Raw genomic sequence first — 20,205 nt, forward strand, 5'->3', positions numbered from 1 at the left:
TTGTGAGGTCCTAGACCATAAATATGTGAGAATATATTTTATAAATTCCACTTTTTCCTCATGGATAACTTCCAAACTAGGTGTTATGATATCCAAAATAAGACCATATGCCAAAGTTACGACCCCAAGAATTTTGTTGTCCAGCTTACCCCAAGGATGCCCAAAAACGTTGGTGCTTCATCTAAAAGGGTTAGGGTTTCACACTTCTTATTTATAATAAAAATTCCTTCGAGCCTCATTTTAACATAGTTCATGAGGCATGTAGTCGTCACATCTCTTCTTAGAGATAATCTACCATCACCCGAGCTACTTTATTTTCATTTTTCTTGTAAACAAATTTTAGCATTCATTATTTATTAATTGAAGTTCAATATTAATGTTGTTGCGTAATTTAATTGTTGGTTAAATTATGTAATTAGATTGTCAATCCTAAGGTTTGTATCCTTGCGAAGTGTATGTGTACTATATATGTTAGGAAGTTTACTTTTGATTAAGGATTTAAATCTAAGAGCAAAGTTCAACTATTCAAGACCGGCTCTTATCAAGCTACGCACATGCTCTTTTTGTAAGATCAAAGCTCACTAAAATAGGATGTAGGAAATTAAAGCATATTAATATTAGAATTAAAATTTCTATTCTATCAAACTGAAATTAAAAGTATATTATAATTGAGAAGAATTAAAAGAGGACCATAAATCCAAAAGTACTTATCTTCAATGAGAGGTGATCATCTCCCTATTGAATCACCCTTCAAGAGCCATCACTATCCATTTTCCATATCACAATGTTTCCTTCAAAATTTCAACAAACTCTATTAGAAACTAGGCCTAATAGAGACTATCACATCTAGGGCTTCACCAAATTTGTCACAAAGTTGTTGTAGATCTTCACATCAGTCACACTAGGGTTTCTAAATTACATATCTCAAATGTTTTCCATAAACAAGGGTTTCTACCAAACCCTAACCTCATAATATCCATTAAACCATAATAACCAAATTGCCTAGAGCTTCCTTCAAACCCTAGTATTCTCTTAGGTCTCCTCCATATTCTCTTGCATCCATTAAGGGTGTCTTCATACGGGTGATATTCAATGACTTCTCTTCAGCCCACTTTTGATACCATGCATGTTAATTTTTCTTAGGGCTCTATTGTTCTTTTCTTTGACAATTGCATTTTATCATTTATATAAAGAATTCACCCCATAGCATCATAACATTACTCATATTTACAACATTATTTAGTAGCCTATGCCATTATATAGAAAGACTAACATCGTCATCAATCCAATAGAACATAAAGGAAAAATAGAAGAAAATAATTCATACATTGAGACACCAATATTGGTTGAAGACATGAGAAAAATCCACTATGGGGAAACCCTTTCAAATTCTTCTTCTTATTAGATTGTTATTGAATGATTCAACAAAAGAGAGTACAATGATCCAAATCTGCAATCGTAAAACTATCTAGTAAAATCAACTAAAAACATCCAAGAAATGAAACCAATAATGCTCATACTCAAAAACCTGATTCAAAAGCATGCGATGAAATGTCACTATCTACAGTTAACTTTCGAACACTATGGCCAATGAGCCAAAACTTCGATCAACTAAAAAATTCAAAATTTAGGTTCAAGTCACGGGAAATATGTTTCATCCATGCAGCTAAAAGTCTTCGGTCAAAATTTCTGGATGACATGCCTGTGACTGCAGTCAACATTTTCACATGAAATTCCTACAACTGAGACCCAAAACTCTAAAAAATAGATGTGAGATCCAAACCCTGTAATTTCATATCTATGCGAGCCAATCTTTGTGAATTTCCTTTGACCTTTGCGAGCCAAAAACAATAAAGAGGATAAAATAATGATCGAATGATGATATCCAAATGAGGGCTACTTGACTTGAATTTATAGCCATCCATGGGTGTCCAGTTTATCTTTTGGGCCAACTTGATCGAATATGTCTCATGTGGAACTTATTTCAAAATGCACTTTCCCTTATCGAAATTGACCACTTCAATAGTCAAAATTGGTCCTCTCGAAAGGATGAACCTCATCCCATAGTTAGAATATTTCACTGAGTTACCAAATTAACACTCTCTCATTTGCAGAGAAATTCCAACTGCATCATGTAATCATCACACGATTCTTGTCATCAAGTCATATCTAATCTTAAGTATTTTGTCAACAAATGTCATAAATGTTCATCGCTTCCTTATTCCTTCTTATATATTAATTTTCCGTGCTCATATGTTGAACATTTTCAAATATTAAAGAAGAAGAATTTGACATAGGAGGGGAGGCTAACTACCACCCTCTATCCATCGAGGAGTCACTGTTACCACCTTGAATCACTGCCATTGGGGAGCCCAATGTTACCACCTACAAAACATCATAGAGTTTATCATGAGGGAGCACATCTAAACATATAACCACATTAGGGAGATTAGTATCAACTCAGAATCTCATTGGGGTGCAAAACATCTTCAAACCCATATCAAGGAATAGGTGATATAGGTGAGCACATCTCAACCCATCCTATTGTCCACAGATCATCCCAACAATGACCCTCAAGAGTCATGTGGTAGAACACCTGCATCATAATATGAGCTTGGGTGAGATACTTGACTTGCTAAAGGTAAGGATCACACATCCAAATTCTCCTCAACCTATTGGCCAAACGGAAAGGGACAATCCCAACAAGCTGATCTTGTGGTTGTGATGCCAACTTGGGTATACTCTGCATAGACCAAGATAGGTGGAAATACCTGATTTGTCAAAATAGAAAAGGGTCACACAAACCATATGGGTAATGGAAGGGGGGGAATATATATGACCCTATTTTCCAGAGATCCCTCAACCCTAGGAGCTCTCCATCTCATATCCTCACCCTGGGAGTGCGCTCAGACAGGGGGGGAAGAGTTGAATCAATGTTTTTGATCAATACTTATCTCTCTACATCATGTAATATATAGCACCTTCTTAACCATCATGTGACAATCAAATCAAATATCATATCAAAAATCCATATATCATAAAAATGATACTTTATTCATCCTCCCTCACATGGAGGCACCTACTACATGCCTAAGATTGTCTCATATGGAAGTGTTGACTCAATATATGAAGAGATCTTAGTCCCAACTATATATAGGATTCTCTACCAATCAAATTCCATTCAATATTATCACAATGTATCCTTTTTCATATTCAATACCTACTCAAATTTCCATCCGAAGAGCTTATTCAACTTGTCTCACAGCTAGCCATGCTAGCATCATCGTACTCAACCTCGACCATGCTTAAAGGAACATACTTCTCATCCAAAAATATCATGGTAGATCTCATACTAAGGAAGGACCCATATGTTCTCATCTCATCAATAATGATCCAAACAACATCAGTATATCTATGGAGTCACATATCATAGGAATGTTGTCTCAAACCAAAAATTGATCATCCCATGAAAATATCTCTAAGTGTGCTCTGTGAAATATCAAGGTGTATGAAGAGGCTCAATCATGAATTCATTCAAGTTTATGTATGCAAGACAAATATATATGGATGAGTGTTTACACAAAACATCAATGCTTTAATCGACTATCAGTTACCACAGAAGGCTCAACAATATCTCTTCATAACTTTTGGAAATTCAATGAGAGTCTCCAAGGATTTTCATTTCCACTTTCCAAAAACTCTTCAATAGATTCAGGATAAAGATTTCCTTTTCCAAAATTCAGAAAGTGGTTCATCATGCATTGATTCATTATTTTGAGGAAGCTAAAGTCCACTTACTTTGATCATTAAAGGCTTATTACCTATCAAGAGTAGACCATCAACATATAAACTCAAATTCAAAGTCATACCTTGGATCCCTTTTGAGGTAGAGGTTTGGATCGGTACATCTTCCTGAATTTACAAGATAACCATCAATGTGGACATACCAGGCTTGTGGAGCTTGCTTCATACAATTATTTCTACAAACATAACACTTGACCAAACCAATATGGTAAGCCTTACACCAATAAATACTATGCAATCAAATAAACTAAGTCATCTTATCAAGCCTTTGATGACAAATCAAAAATAATATCAAAGTTATAAAAGTTTCAGCCAATATCACTATGGTAAGCATTTTGGACCAAGTATTAGTTATAACTCACATTTATTTATGAAACACTATCCAATCAACCTTTTTGATGCCATCGTTATGTACCATTTATACCACCAAATATTCATATACCAAAAATGATTCATGCAGGTTCCATCCATTTATTGTGAGATTACTTCATACTGAATCACAATTGTTTATACTTGAACCATTGTGTGAGGGAAAATGAGACCATTAGAAAACCATTATTCAATACATATATTAGTCATTGAAAATTACTATGCTCAGCTAGCATTGTCATCAAGGAAACTCCTCAAATATCAAGTCAAATCCCTAGTTTTTTATCACAATGAGTTCAATCAGTCCATAAGACAAAAACATATGAAGCATCTTGTCAATGTTCTAAATCATATTTATGAACTATCAAGCATCATGGCATTACTTATCTATACTAATCAAAGAGATCTTTTCAAACCCTTGGAACTGTTATCAAATATTGTCATACACTAACTTCAATGTTCAAATCAAAGTAACATACTAATATGCATATTTGGTTCACTGATAAACACAAGTTTAGTCAATACATTCACATTCTCTATACTAAGTCAAACATTCAAATTTCCCTTCTCATGGAAATTTCTGATGTCTTCTCCATATCTAAAGGATTCTCATATTGCTGGTGCATTCCTGATTTTATGTTTAATGCTTTAGTTTTGTGACCTATAGGAATAATGACACCCATAGGATTTATTCTATGTGGTTGAGAGGCTACAAGCATACCCTCAAGATTTCTTCCCTATGGTTGACGCTTAGGGTAAGGAAAACTCTCTCTTCTCATACTAGAACTTGTCGCAGACCAACAATATCAGATATTTGTTTATTTATGTCCAGAAAACACACTTCAATAATAAAGAATCTCCTATAGATATAATGGAAATGACAATTGGAGTAGGGATCTTATAAAAAGATTCTCCCTCTAAAAGGGAAGCCACTTCAGTCATTATCATTCAAAACAACAGCCTGTCTATCAAAATACTTTTCATGCATCAACATAGCTATTAGATAATAAAATCTGGCTATATATGGTTCTGAAACATATCCATCATATTCATAACATCTCAGCAACAACTACATTATCATATATGAACTTGACATCAATATTTTATCATATATTCTCTTGCATCCATCAAGGGTGTCTTCATAGGGATGATAATCAATTACTTTTATTCAGCCCAGCTCTGATACAATGTTAATTTTTCTTAGGGAAATATTGGTCTTTTCTTTGATAATTGTAATTCATCATTTACATATAGAATTGAACTTGTAGCATCATAACATTATTCAAATTTACAACACTATTCAACAACATATGCAATTATATGGAAAGAACAACATCATCATAAATGCAGTGGAACATACAGGAACAACAAAAGAAAATCATTCACACATAGAGACACTAGGATTGGTCGAAGACTAGGGAAAAACCCACTACAAGGAAAGCCCTTTCAAATTATTCTTATATTAAATTATCGTTGAATGATTCAGCAAAAGATAGTACAATTTTTTGTATCTTCAATCATAAACCTATCAAACAAAATCAACTAAACGACATCCATGAAATGAACCCAAAAATTCCCATACTCAAACCACTGATTCAGAAGCCAATGATGAAGTGTCACTATCTGCGACCAATTGTTGAATTGAAGTCAATGAGAAAAAACTTTGGTCAACTGAAAAATTCAACCTTTAGGTTCCATTCGTAGGGAATATGTGTCATGCATGCAGTTGAAAGGCTTTGGTTGAAATTTATCCATGACATGCCTGCAGTTGTAGTTGAAAATTCTCCATGACATGCCTATGGTTGAGACCTAAAACCCTAAAGACAAAGATGAGAGCTTCAAACCCTATAATTTTGGACGTTAGTGAGCCAATCTCTATGAACTAAATGAGACTTGTGCAAGCCAAAAACAAGAAATATAATAAAAGAATAATCCAATGATGATACTTAACGTGAATTTATAACCATTTATGGGTGTCAAATTTATCTTTTGGGCTGACCTGATCAAATATGCACATGTGGAGCTTAATTTAAAAATAAAGTATGGTCTTTATTGTAGCTATTGTTTTGTTAGATAGGAAAAACTCTTAATGCATCCTCAAAAATTTTATGTTTGTGGGAACGAGTGAAGTGAATCTTCATTGATCTCTGGGTATAATTACCATTTAATTAAGCAGGTGAGATCAACATAAGAAGGTTGGGATTAAGTGTTCATCATTTAGCCTGCCTTGTAATTATGGGTTTGGTGGTAACCCCATGAAAGGAAGAAAACTGAGGCATTGGATTTGCATAGTAATATATAGGAATATGTGAGATTGAACTTAAAGTACAAGGAGGACACATAGTTCTTGGAAGGGGGCATGGTATCTAGTTCTAAAGGAAATTTGTTTGAGAAGATCGCTTAGCTTAAGTTCCATAGCTCTGGAAGTGACAAGAAGACTTGAGGCCACATCTTTTCAAAGGAATCGAGGTTATGGAGATAGTTTTCAATTAAAGAAAGGGGAAAAGGCTCGAGTTGGTTCCATCACTTATCATATGGTAGTTGGGAGTTAGCTTTGTGGCCATTAAATTTGTAAACAAAATATGTTGCAACATCCAACCCATTTAGGGACCAAACAAAATGAGAGGGTAAACATGTGACGAGAGGCTAAACCTAAGTTAGCCGGTCTACTGGGGTAAAAATGTGACGAGAGGCTAGTACAATCCGATTCAACTCCCATGTATAGTTAAGGAATTGGAACTGAGATAACGCAACTAATATGACCCTCTACACATACCACTGAACCTACAGGAGCCAACCAACCCTTCCAAGTGATTAACCCCTTCAACAACTTGACACTTCACTTCCGTATAGCCTCAATCACTCCAATGACATGAGAATTGATGTGATTGGGGCCCTCCAGACACTCTCATGGCATGGGAATGCAAGTACTGGGGTATTTCTCACTTATTTATGAGCCTGTGACTCGAGATTCTGTGCCACTTTTCCAGGGCAAGGACTCAGGCCACTACCCAGAAGTCCATAAAACTTTCAGGAATGAAAAGTAACATAGAAACACTGATATAAATGAAAATACCTGAACAACTACCTGGTTGGCCCCTACTAGCCATGACATGCATTTCGTCAAACATGTCTCAAATATGCATTCTACAGGTCCTAACAATATATTTGAGCATAGGGTCTCATACTTATTCGAGAATCGCTAAGAAGCATTGATGCCTTATCACACTAGATAAACTATCATCTATTAGGTCATATATTCATGGTACATTTATTTACAAATCAAAACATGATGTGAGCCATGCATCATCATTGTCATAAAACATGCTCATAACTAACATATTAAGAAACATAAATAAGTATACATCATCCATAAATTCCTCATATGAACTAGTATATTTTCTCATAAAATACGAAGGATAAATAGTTCTGATTAATGAATGATTAGGCAAACTAGGTTTAGGACTTCCATGTACCACCAGACCATATATTGGCCAAACCAAATATTTCTTCTAGCCAATCACACACGTCCCATATTCCATGCACGAATGTTGGGATTATAACCAAAATCAACCAGGGCTTCCCAAGGCTACATGACCTCACCCTCAACAACAGAACTAGGCTTTACCACAATCCCCATTAGATCACTAGGCCATAAACATGAAAATACAATACCACGCTTTACTGCAATTCTCACTGGATCACTAGGCAAAAAACAAGCATGGATGCCACCAGATATCTCCAACTACATTGTGAGGTATTTTTCTGTCCCCACGTCTCATCTTTACTATGTATCTTGCCATTATCGGTCAAGGGATTCCTAGGCCTACAAGGTCTCCACCCTCTGGAATTTACTGTGTATCCCATCCCATGATTCCTAGGCCCAATCAAATGTACTCACCACTGAGCTCTACCCTGTATCCCTCCATTCACGGTCAAGCGATTCCTAGGCTCAATCGAGGTGTTCACATTCATCCTTTATTGTGTATCCAATCATGAGATTCCTAGGCCTTGTGAATAATCCTAGGACTACCCCACTCAACTTCGAGTCCATCTGACAATCCATCTCAACCACATACAAAAGAACTCACCACACGATGGCTATCCAGAAATGGTAAGCCTTGGAAAAAAACTAATGTTAGATCTAGCAAAACCCATCCCTATGACAACAAGAGAATGAAGGAGACACATGCATAACCATGCATGCTAAATTTAGCAAGGAAATCACATATGAAAATTGCTACCTACAAATAATCTCATTGTAGTTGCTAGATCTCTCTCTTCCTTGCTTGATCTTTGCTTCCTCTTGCCTTCTTTTCTTTTCTTGATCCAATGCTGAAGTGATCCAAGAAAACTCTGAGTGTCCAAGAGTGAGAGAGAGAGATAATAGAGAGAGAGCTCCAAAGCTAAACTGAGAAAAGGTACCAACTGATCCTCATAAGCATTTTTATTAATGAGGCCTCTATTTTCTTCATTTTCCATTATTTTCCTTCATTTTCCTCCTCACATGTAACTTGTGACCTTTCACCTTCCTTTTCTCCTAATTTTCTTTATTTTCATAAATAAAATGCCAATTAATGCCATTTTTCCTTTCCAAATCCTTTGCCATTACCTTTTCCAATTTCCTTAGCCATAATAAACCAAATGAACATCCACACTAGGATGTTTTTGCCAACATTCAATATGGAATAAGTGTCCCATAAATGTGGTTATTATATTGAATTTATTAACTTTTACTACATGGAATTTTCACCAAGGATGTTACAGAACCCTCCCCCTTGGGGGAGCACCGTCTTCAGTGTTCAATGACACCTACAATGAACAAGACTACTGAAAGAAAAACATATTGCTTATGAATCTTTATAACTTAGCTTGATGCAGTATTTACAATGATCAACCTGCTTAGCAGCAAACCAACATGACAACATAACTAAATGATAACCATAACAACATCACACCCATACCGCTTATTGGAGCTTTATAACAGAGCTCATTGCAACATTTACATCCATATACATATACATAGACATATGCAAAAAATCGTACCAAACATATACCAAAAACATTCGCTCAACTAGATAATAGAGAAGGATACATACCCCACATCTAATCATCCATCTCTGATGTAGCTTCATCGCGTCCAAAGTGCTTCCACTGCACTTTAACCTGCCTGATTGCTCAGTTCTAGAGAATGAGCATCTTTCTTTGCAATATACAATGTGTTTCTAGCTAGATTTCTCCTTTTGGCTCCATGTGCAATACAGACCAGTCAAAAACATGATCAACATCTTTAACATACTTCTTAAGTAGTGACACATGAAAAAAATCATGGACTTTCACTATCAGAGGTAGTGCAAGTCGATAGGCTACTGATTTGATCCTTTCAAGTATCTTGAAAGGTCCAAAAAATTGAGTTTCCACCTTGGCACATGATCCAATCCTCAAGGGGATTTTCTTATGCTTGATGCGTAACTAAATGTGTTCCCCAACTTGAAGCTCCTTAAACAACTTGTTTCAATGTGCATACTTTTTGTTTCTATCCTATGTCGTCTTCATATTCTTCTTGATTACCTGCATTTCTTATTCCATCTCTGCCAATATATCTAGTCCAATCAACACCATGTTCACTAGATCACACCAACTAATGGGAATATTACAACTCTTCTCATAGAGTGCCTCAAATAGACTCATCCTCACAAAATCTTGGTAACCATTATTATAAGCGAACTTGACCAACGAAAGATACTCCTCCGATCTCCTCTGCTAGTGCATCACATATATCCTCAACATGTCCTCCAATATCTGATTGAACCTCTCTACTTGTCCATTTGTCTATGAATGACAAGTTGTGTTGAAGGCCAACTTTGTACCCAAACATGCAAACAACTCTTTCTACAATCTAGAAGTGAACTTAGCATCCTTGTCTCACACAACTTCTTTAGAACACCATGTTATCTGACCACATCTAAGATGAATACCTATGCTACATCTAAAGATGAATAAGTGGAATTCATTGGAATGAAGTGTGCCACATTTTTCAACTTGTCCACCACAACCGTGATGGAATCATGTTGTCTAGATGTCCTAAGAAAACATGTAATAAAATCCATGGAAATGACCTCCCATTTCCACTCTAGAATCAGAATCGGTTGTAGTAATCCACCTAGGTGCTTACACTCTGCCTTCAGCTTCTAACAATCCAAGCACCTAGCCATAAGAGTTTCCACATCCTTCTTCATATTTGGCCAATAATATAACTTCTTCACTACATTCAATTTCTTTTTATATCCTTGGTGTCTTGAATACGGTCTCAAATGAAACTCCTTCAAGATAATGTTCTTGAGCTCACTATTTTCTAACACATATGTGCTATCCCTAAATTTGATCAAGCCATATGCTGAGAGATGATAGTCCACATACTTTGCACCTGTAGCAGTACTTGTACTCTGCTATAACATGTTCCTGATCTCCATGTACCTGTTATCATGCTAACCTACATGTAAGATCCAATCATGTAGATCTTTCCCATAAGGACTCATACCTGCAATGTGATTTACCTGCACACGCCTACTAAGAGAATCCACAACCCTATTCTTCTTACCCTTGATGTACCTGATCTCAAAGTCAAACTCACTAATCATGGCCAACCATCTAGCTTTCCTAGCATTCAGACTCGTTTGGTCAGATAGGTACCTCAACCCATTATGATCACTCATCAATACAAACCTCCTACCAAGAAGATAATGCCTCCACATATTCAACACATGAATGATTGTTGTTGACTCAAGATCATGAGTTGGATAGTTCTTATCATGCTCATTCAATTTTCGTGGCTCATAGCACACTACATGTCCCTCTTGCAAAGGACTGTAGGAAGTCCTCTCTTGTAAGCATTTGTATATACCACAAACCCTTTATCCGGATCTAGAATCTTTAACACTAGAGAATTTGTCAATAACTAATTTAACTACTCAAAACTTGGTGAACATTCCTCTGCCCATTCAAATTTCTTACCTTGCCTCTACAGTGACATAATAGGATATAAAATATAGGAGAAGTTCTTGATGAACCTCCTATAATAACATGCTAACCCCATAAATGATCTCACCTCTTCAACATTTCTGGGAGCTTCCCACTCCATGGTAGCCCTTATCTTCTCTAGATCCACTACTATGCCTTCCTTGGAAATAACATGTCCCAAGTAATACACCTATGTCTAAAAGAAACTGCATTCAATGAGCTTAGCATACAAATGATGCTCTCTCAACAATCTCAATACTGCAGCTAAATAATAGACATGCTCTTCCTCATTCTTTGAATATATCACGATGTAATCAATGAATACAATAACAAACTTGTTTATATAAAGATGCAACACATTAATCATCAAGCACATAAAGGTAGTTGGAGCATTATTCAAACCAAATGGAACTATAACAATCTCATAATGCCCATACCTAGTCCGGGAAGCTATATTGTAGATGTCCTCTTCTTTAGTTCATACCTCATGATATCTGGATCTCAGATAAATATTTGAGAATATTGTTGATCCCTTCAATTGATTGAACAATTCATCAACCCTCCACAATGAATACATGTTCTTGATGGTCAAGTTATTCAACTACTTATAGTCAATGAATAACCTGAGAGTACCATTTTTCTTCTTCACAAACAATATTGTTGCACCCCAAGGTGATACGCTTATCCCAATGTATCCCTTGTCAAGCATTTCCTTCAACTGTAACTTCAACTCTACTAACTCTGGAGTTCTCATATGGTAAGGTTCCTTTAATGCTAGTGCTTCCCATGGTATCAAGTCAATAGGAAAGTCCACTTCTCTATGAGCCGACAACTCTGAAATATCTGCTAGAAACACATCCTGAAATTACTCTAAAATCAAGTACCTTCTCAATACCTCTACATCCTCATCCTCCTTACCTTTTTCACTATAGATATGTACTACAAATAATACACACTCTTTTCCGCAATTTCACTTTGCCTGTAAGGCTATCACCATCCTAACTGACGTTTCCTTCTTCTTACCCTAAAAGATTCTTTACTTTCCATTGTCATCCAAGCATTCCATGCCTTTGTCATAACGATCCACATTGGAACTATGCATGTACAATGAGTCCATACCCAACAACATATTGTATGATCCCCATAGAAATACATTCAAATGTGGTGATGTATGCATGCCATTCAACTCAAATGCACAAGATCTTACCCAATTATGAACTCTCTTCTTTGTATTTGTAGTCAACTGTACTAACCAAGATTCTTCATGAACTTCTTTATTCAAACCACAGTTATCCACCAAGTCAGGACTACTATATCTATAATTAGATCTAGAGTCAATCAAAATATAAACAACATGATCACAAGGCTTAACATCCATCTCAATTACAGATGCCTGGTGATATGTCTGCCTGTTATTCAGCATTGCATAGATACGAGGAATGCTCTCGCCGACATCCCCAATAATCTGCGCCTCCTGTGCACTATAAATATGAGGCCTACCATCCTGATATGATGGAAAATATCTCTTGGGATTCTCTTTACCACATATCCAACACTCCAACTGTATGGTACCATCACCCCTATTTTGTTTTTGTGTCCCATGTCCCTGTCTAGCTACATTGAACTTCTTATATGGTGCAACATTCTGTTTCTATTCTGCATTCTGAGGCCTTATTCTTTCCGGCTGCTATTTACCTTTAGCTTTGTATTCCACTTTCCAACCTTTTTGAGATTCTGTCTTACATTTTGACTTCTCATAACAGTGCTTCAATTTCAGAATAAGTTCCTCCAATGACCGAGGATCATCATACTCAATATTATCCTTAAATCCTAATAGAAGCCCACTCACAAATATCTAAACTTTAGTCTAAACTTTAGTCTTTCCATCTTTAAAATATTATACATACCTCAATAACTCCAAGAATTTAGTCGTATACTCCTCATCTGTCATCAATACCATTTTTAGCTCATAGAATTCCTTGGCTTTGTTGTCATAGTACCTCTCCAACAAGTACTTATTTTTTAAGCATCCCTTGAATTCATGCCAACTCAACTCCTTTGTCTTGATGTCTTCGACCAGCTTCACATCTTCCCACCAGATGACTGATTTACCTTTCAGGCTGAAGATAGCTACTTTGGCTTTCATATTATCTGTCTAATTATGTAACTCAAAGAATTTTTTATCTCAATTAACCAAGCAATTGCATCCCATGGATTCTTCAAATATCCAATAAATGTAGGTGGCTTAGCTTTCTTAAACTCATCTGGAAAATATCCATTGTCACTCCTCCTATAAGGATGATAACGATGATGATCATAATGCCTATGGAAACTAGAACTAGAATATTACTTGCTTCCATCACCTCTCCGATCTGGAGTATACAAGAACCTTCCATCTCTAATCATGTCATCTCTATATGGCTTGTGGCCACCATGAGACCTACTGCCATATACCCCATTATTCCTATTCTCTTGTCCATGGCTGATCCAAAGTGGTCCCTATCTCTACAAGTTTTACAAAATCAGAAGGATTACTACATTGATTTATGCTTGTCTCTTGGGTTCCTACATGATTCTGTCACTATTTTCCTTTGAACTCCTTAATTCTTCCTTCAAGCTTCTCAATGTGTCTGCTAAGTCAGAAGAATTCCCAACACCACATTGCTCATCTAGTCCATAGGAAGAGTATCAAGAACTGTAGTTTACCATATTTATGGTCATCTTTGTTGTTTTCTTCCTGCAAATCATACCATGTCAGCTAAACCAAAATATAAACATACTCAACATACCTTTGTCTAGTTCGAGGAGGATATCTCATTTGCAATATTAACCAGATTAGCATAATACATGTATAAACATAATCATAACAACATATACATATCATCCTAACCATAGTCCAGTCATCAATTCAGGATAATATCAACAAAACATCATGACCTCATGCATGACAACTACACCCATATCAATGTATGCATAATCAACATATGGAGAGCATGCATGCATACATGATACATACAAACACTAATATGCATAACCAGTGCATAACCAACCTATAATAATGGTAAACACATCCAACAACACACCATCCATTTTCACATGGTGACATCACTACAACCATGACCAATGCCATGCATATGAAACAAGAACATATAACACTAGTATAAGTGACACATATGCAACCGACATGAATACATGACAAATAGAAACTACCCATCTAGTCCAAGGGGCAAACCATGATCTGATACCACTATGTAACACCCTCCTCCCACATTTTCCCAATTTAATGAGTTCATTGGGGTAAACATGTGATGAGAGGCTACTACAATTTGATTCAACTACCCATGTACAATTAAGGAAGTTGAAATGACACAACACAACCAATCTAACCTTTTGCACATACCACAAAACCTACAGGGGCGAACCAACCCTTCCATGTGATTAACCCATGCGACAAATTAACATTAAAATTCCTTAGAGCCTCAGTCACTCCCATGAAATAGGAATTCATGTGACTGGGGCCCTCTATTCACAACATGGGCATGCAAGAAAGTAGGGTCTTTTCTAGCTAGTTCTAAGCCTGCAACCCTGGATTATGTGCCATTTTTTCAAAGCTGTGACTCAGGCCACTGCCTAGAACTCCATGAAACTTTTAGGAATTAAACGTAACAGTGAAACAATGATACAAATGAAAATACTTGAATAAAGACTTGGCTGGACCCCTACTAGCCATCACAGGCATTTCATCAAACATGTCACAAATATGCATTCTACAAGTCATAACAATAGATCTTAGCATAGGGGTCTCATACTTATCTGAGACTCTCTAACAAGCATTGATTCCTTATCACATTAGCTACATTATCATCTATTAGGTCACATATTCATTGTAAATTCATTTACAAATCAAAATAGGATGAGATCCATACATCATCATTGTCATAAATCATGCTCATAAGCAACATATAACCAACAGAAATAACAAGGATACATCAGCCATAAATGCCTCATATGAACCAATAAATTTTATTATAAAATAAGAAGGAGAAACAATTCTTATTAATGAATGATCAGGCCAATCAGGTTCGAGACTTCCATGTACCACCTGACCATAGATTGGATGAACCAAATATTTATTTTAGCCAATGACCCCCATGCCATATTCCAAGCTTGAATGTGAGACTTATAACCAAAATCAGCCAAGGCTTCCCCAGGTTACACCACGTCACCCTCAACAATAGAACCAGGCTTTACCAGAATCCACATTGGATCACAGTGCCATAAACAATAAACATCGAATACTAGGCCTTACTACAATCCTCATTGGATCACTAAGCCACAAATAAGCATGGATGCCACTGGATCTCTCCACCTACACCATGAGGGAGTTTTCCATCCTAACCACTCATATTTACCATGTATCCTCGCATTACCAGTCAATGGATTCCTATTCCTATGAGGTATCGACCCTCTAGGCTTTACTGTTTATCCCATTATGAGTTTCATAGGCCCAATCAAGGGTACTCACCACTGAGATTTATAGTGTATCCCTCCATTCACCAATCAAGGGATTCCTAGGCTCAATCTAGGTGTTCAGGTTCAGGATTTACCATGTATCCCATCCCGACATTCCTAGGCCTTGTGAATAATCTCGAGACCACCCCACTCAACTTAGAGTCCATTTGTCAATCCATTTCAACCACATAGAAGAGAACCCACCACACCATGGCTATCTAGAAATGGCAAGGCTATGCTGAGAAACACTGTCACACCTAGAAAAACCCATGCCCATGACAACAAGAGAACCAAGAACACAGATGCATAACCATGCATGCTAAATCTAGCAAGGAAATCACACATGGAAATTGATACCTGCAAATAATCCCATTGTAGGTGTTAGATCTTGCTCTTCCTTGCTTGATATTTTCTCTCTTTCCTTCTTTTATTTTCTTGATCCAATGATAAAGTGTTGCAATAAAAATCTAAGTGTCCAAGAGTGAGAGAGAGAGAATATAGAGAGAGCTCCAAAACTAAACTGACAAAAGGTATCAACTAATCCTCAGAAGCATTTTTATTAATGAGGCCTCTATTTTCTTCATTTTCCATTATTTTTCTTCATTTTCCTCCTCACATGCAACTTGTGACCTTTCACATTCTTTTTCTCCAATTTTCCTTTATTTTCATAAATAAAATGCTAATTGCCTTTCCGAAGCCTTTTCCATTGCCCTTGCCAATATCCTTAGCCATAATAAATCAAATGAACACCCACACTAGGATGTTTCTCCCAACATTCAACTTGGAATAAGTGTCCCATAACCATGGTTATTATTTTTCCTTTATTAGCTTTTTTTACATGGAAATTTCACCATGGTTGTTACACGAGACCAAATTGGTTAAATCGGAGTTGAATGTAGTCAAGGTTGAGATAAGTAAACATTGATATCAGTGGATATTGGTGGCCACCCATATATTCCAGGTTGACCCCTAATGTTGTTTCCTTTTGAGTTTCCTTAATTCTAGCATAGCATTCTATTTTTAGTAGTTTTTTGGGTCCTAAACATTTGAAGCCATTTTGAGGTCCTAAAAGATGTTTTTTGGAAAAACTAAGAGACTAGGAAATCATTAGCATATATTTCAATAATTCCTCTTTCTCCTCATCGATATGTTCAAAACGAGGTGTTATGATAGCCAAGAGAAGATCGTATGCGAAAGTTATGACCTCGAGACGTTGGTGGTCTAACTTACCCCAATAAGACCCAAAAATATTGGTACTCCATCTCCCAGGGTTAGGGTTTCACACTTATTCTTTATGATGAAAATACCTTTGAGCCTCAATGTAACATATTTCATAAGGCATGTAGCCATCACATATGTTCTTAGAGATAAGCTACCATCGCCCGAGCTACCTTATTTTCATTCTTCTTGTAAACATTTTTTGGCATTAACTATTTATTAATTGAACTTAAATATTATAGTTGTTGGGTAATTTAATTGTTGGTTAAAATATTTCATTAAATTGTCAATCCTGGGGTTTGTATGCTTCTGAGGTGTCTGTCCAATGTATTTGCTAGGAGGTTTACTTTTCATTATGGATTTAAATCTAAGAGAGAAGTTTGAATATTCAATACTAGCTCTTATCAAGTGAAACACATGTTATTATTGTAAGTTCAATTTCAAAGTTGACTAAATTAGGATGCAGGAAATCAAAACATATTAATCTCAGAATTGAAATGTCTATTTTATCAAACTAAAATTAAAATTCTATTCTAATTGAGAATAAATTAAAGAGCAACATAAATTGAAAAGTACTTATATTTAGTGAGAGGTGATCGTCTCCCTCTTGAACCAGACGTGAAGAGCCATCACTATTCATTGTCCATGTGAAAATGTTTCCTTCAATATTTTGACCATCTTTATTAGCAACCAGGCCTAATAGATACTATCCTATTTAGGGATTCATAGAGACTATAAAAAAATTTCCTTGAGTTTCCTTCAAACCCTAGTATTCTTTTAGGTCTCCTCCATCTTCCCTTGCATCCATCAAGGGTGTCTTCATAGGGGTGATATTCAATGACTGTTGGCACTATTTTCATTGATGGAAAAAGAGTAGTGGAAAGGAAAAGAGGCAACAAAGGAAAAAGAGGAGTATCAAGAAAAAGAAGAAGTAAAAGAGAAACAACAAATATGTGATGACAACATGAGCATCATGAGATGAAAGTAATGGCAAGGGAACTGGAGAGTGAATAATGTTGCAGCAAGCGAGGTTTAGATGTTTCATGAAAATGGAGCAACAAGGAGTACCAAGGTATGAAATAGCAAGGCAAAAGAATAACAAAGGAGTAGTAGCAGAGAAAATGAGCAAGAAAAGGTGATATAACATGTTGACAAAGGAGCAACGATAAGGTACAAGAGAAGTAACTAGTTGGGTATGTTTGTTGAAGAGGTGCAAGGCATAACAATGTGATGCATTTAGGCCATGTTGATTATTATGGAACTATTTTCATATGCCTAAATTGATATTGAACTATTGCCAATAGAACGAAGGAGCAACAAAGTATCATGGCATAGTTGGTATATGCACAATTGTGAAAATAGGTGCATTGAGTTATGCTTACATACATGTTTTTTGTAAGGATGCTTTAAAGAATGGTTTGGTTGAGATGAATTGTTGTGATGCAAAGAAAAGGAAATACTCCATGACAACAAAGGCAAGACAAAGCCATGCTTCATCCAAGATCTTTTACTTATATATGCATCATAATTACATGAAACAGAGCTTATAAACTGTTAGAGTCAGTCCTTGGCTTTCCTTCAATGATAAAAAACGGCCTCTTATTATGTCTATTTTGTTAGATGTTTTGCACATGATATTCATCGCAAAACATATCACAAGTGTGTCCATTAGAAGCATCTCGAAAGAGCTTTCCAACGGTATATCACACTCCTAAAATTGGCTCCTGGATCAGAAGATATGATCAAATGAATGATTAACTCAAAGATCTCCCCGTGCAGCTGTTTATGTGTTTAGTGATCCAAAGGAGACTAGGAGATGTCAGTGGCTAGACTGTGATAAAGAAGGAGAGAACATAGCATTTGAAGGCCTATTACCATGCTGCTAATCCTCATCTCAACATATGGCGAGCTTGTTTCTCCGCTTTGATTGAAATAGATATCTTGTGTAGAGGGCACTGTACATTTCTGACAGTGATATTGCTAGTGACAGGACTAGTTTAACAAAGAATTTGGTGGATTATCTTGGGGAGAGAGGTTCTCATCATAGAAAAGATAATATCACCTTCGCTTCTAACTTATGGAAGGTTCATCATATTACAAATGAAAAAGATAGTGCAAAGTCCGAGTTACCACAAGTGGAACGGGGGATGCTCAAAAATGAAAATTTTCTTGGTCTTGTTGACAAACCAATGAATAGTTCTACCCCATCCATGGAACAACTAGGAAGTACCCAGAAATTAAAGAAGATAGAATTCATATAGACAGAGATACCCATCTACATAGTGTAGGAGATTATGGGGAACCCGAAGGCAAAGGAGAGGTGAAGATGTTGTTCACCCCTTGAAAGTATCATTGGAGGACCTTTACAATGGGATATCAAAGAAGTTGTCACCATCTCGAAATGTTCTGTGCTCTAAATGCAAGGGGAAAGGGTCTACCAGGCGAAAGGGTCTACAGACATGTTGCATTTGCTGGATCATCAAAGCTCCAGTGAAATGCAACATGTCTGTAGTGATTGTAGGGGAGCAGGTGAGACTATAAATGAAAAAGACTGATGCCCACAATGCAAGAGTAAAAAATTCTTACCTAATAAGAAAATGCTCGAGGTCACAGTTGAGAAGGGAATGCAAAATGGTCAGAGGATCACTTTCCAAGGGGAAGCAGATGAAGCGCCCGACACAGTTACTCGTGACATTGTATTTGTAGTTCAACAAAAGGAGCATCCCAAATTCAAGATAAAGGGAGATGATCATTGACAGAGGCATTGTATGGGTTTTAGTTTATATTGACCCATCTGGATGGTTGATAACTGCTTATTAAATCTAGTCCCGATGAAGTTGTTAAGCCAGGTCAGTTCAAGGCTATTAATGATGAAGGAGATCAAGGCTATTAATGATGAAGGAATCCCTGTTTACCAGCAGCCATTCATGAAGGGTAATTTGTACATTCATTTCTCTGTAGAGTTCCCAGATTCTTTAACTCCTGAACAGTGCAAGGATCTGGAAGCAGTTTTGCCTCCTCGAACTGCAAGCCAGCTAACAAACATGGAGTTAGATGAGTGTGAGGAAACAACACTCCATGATGTAAACTTGGAAGAAGAAAGGAGGAAAGTTTAATTAGAAATGTAAGCAATAAATGGACCTCTACCTTTCTAAGAACAAAAGCGAAATCTTCAAAGTCTGTTTCGAGGTCTCATAAGGCTAGCCTGCAATTTCTAGTTGGAAGGATTGCTCATTTCCTAAAGTCGGGCAAGTATGCAGAGCGTGTTAGTGCAGGGGCTCA

At 36.6% G+C, this 20,205-nt stretch overlaps 1 pseudogene; it reads left to right on the top strand.

The window, feature by feature from the left end:
* Positions 1-20,039, top strand: part of LOC149145024 (dnaJ protein homolog pseudogene) — a 55,346-nt pseudogene extending 35,307 nt beyond the window's left edge.
* Positions 20,040-20,205: the final 166 nt, after the last annotated feature.

Source organism: Pinus tabuliformis, chromosome X (genome assembly GCF_031772625.1).
Source record: "Pinus tabuliformis cultivar Carrire ecotype Pingquan chromosome X, CPIR1, whole genome shotgun sequence".
In the NCBI taxonomy this organism is placed as follows: Eukaryota; Viridiplantae; Streptophyta; class Pinopsida; order Pinales; family Pinaceae; genus Pinus; species Pinus tabuliformis.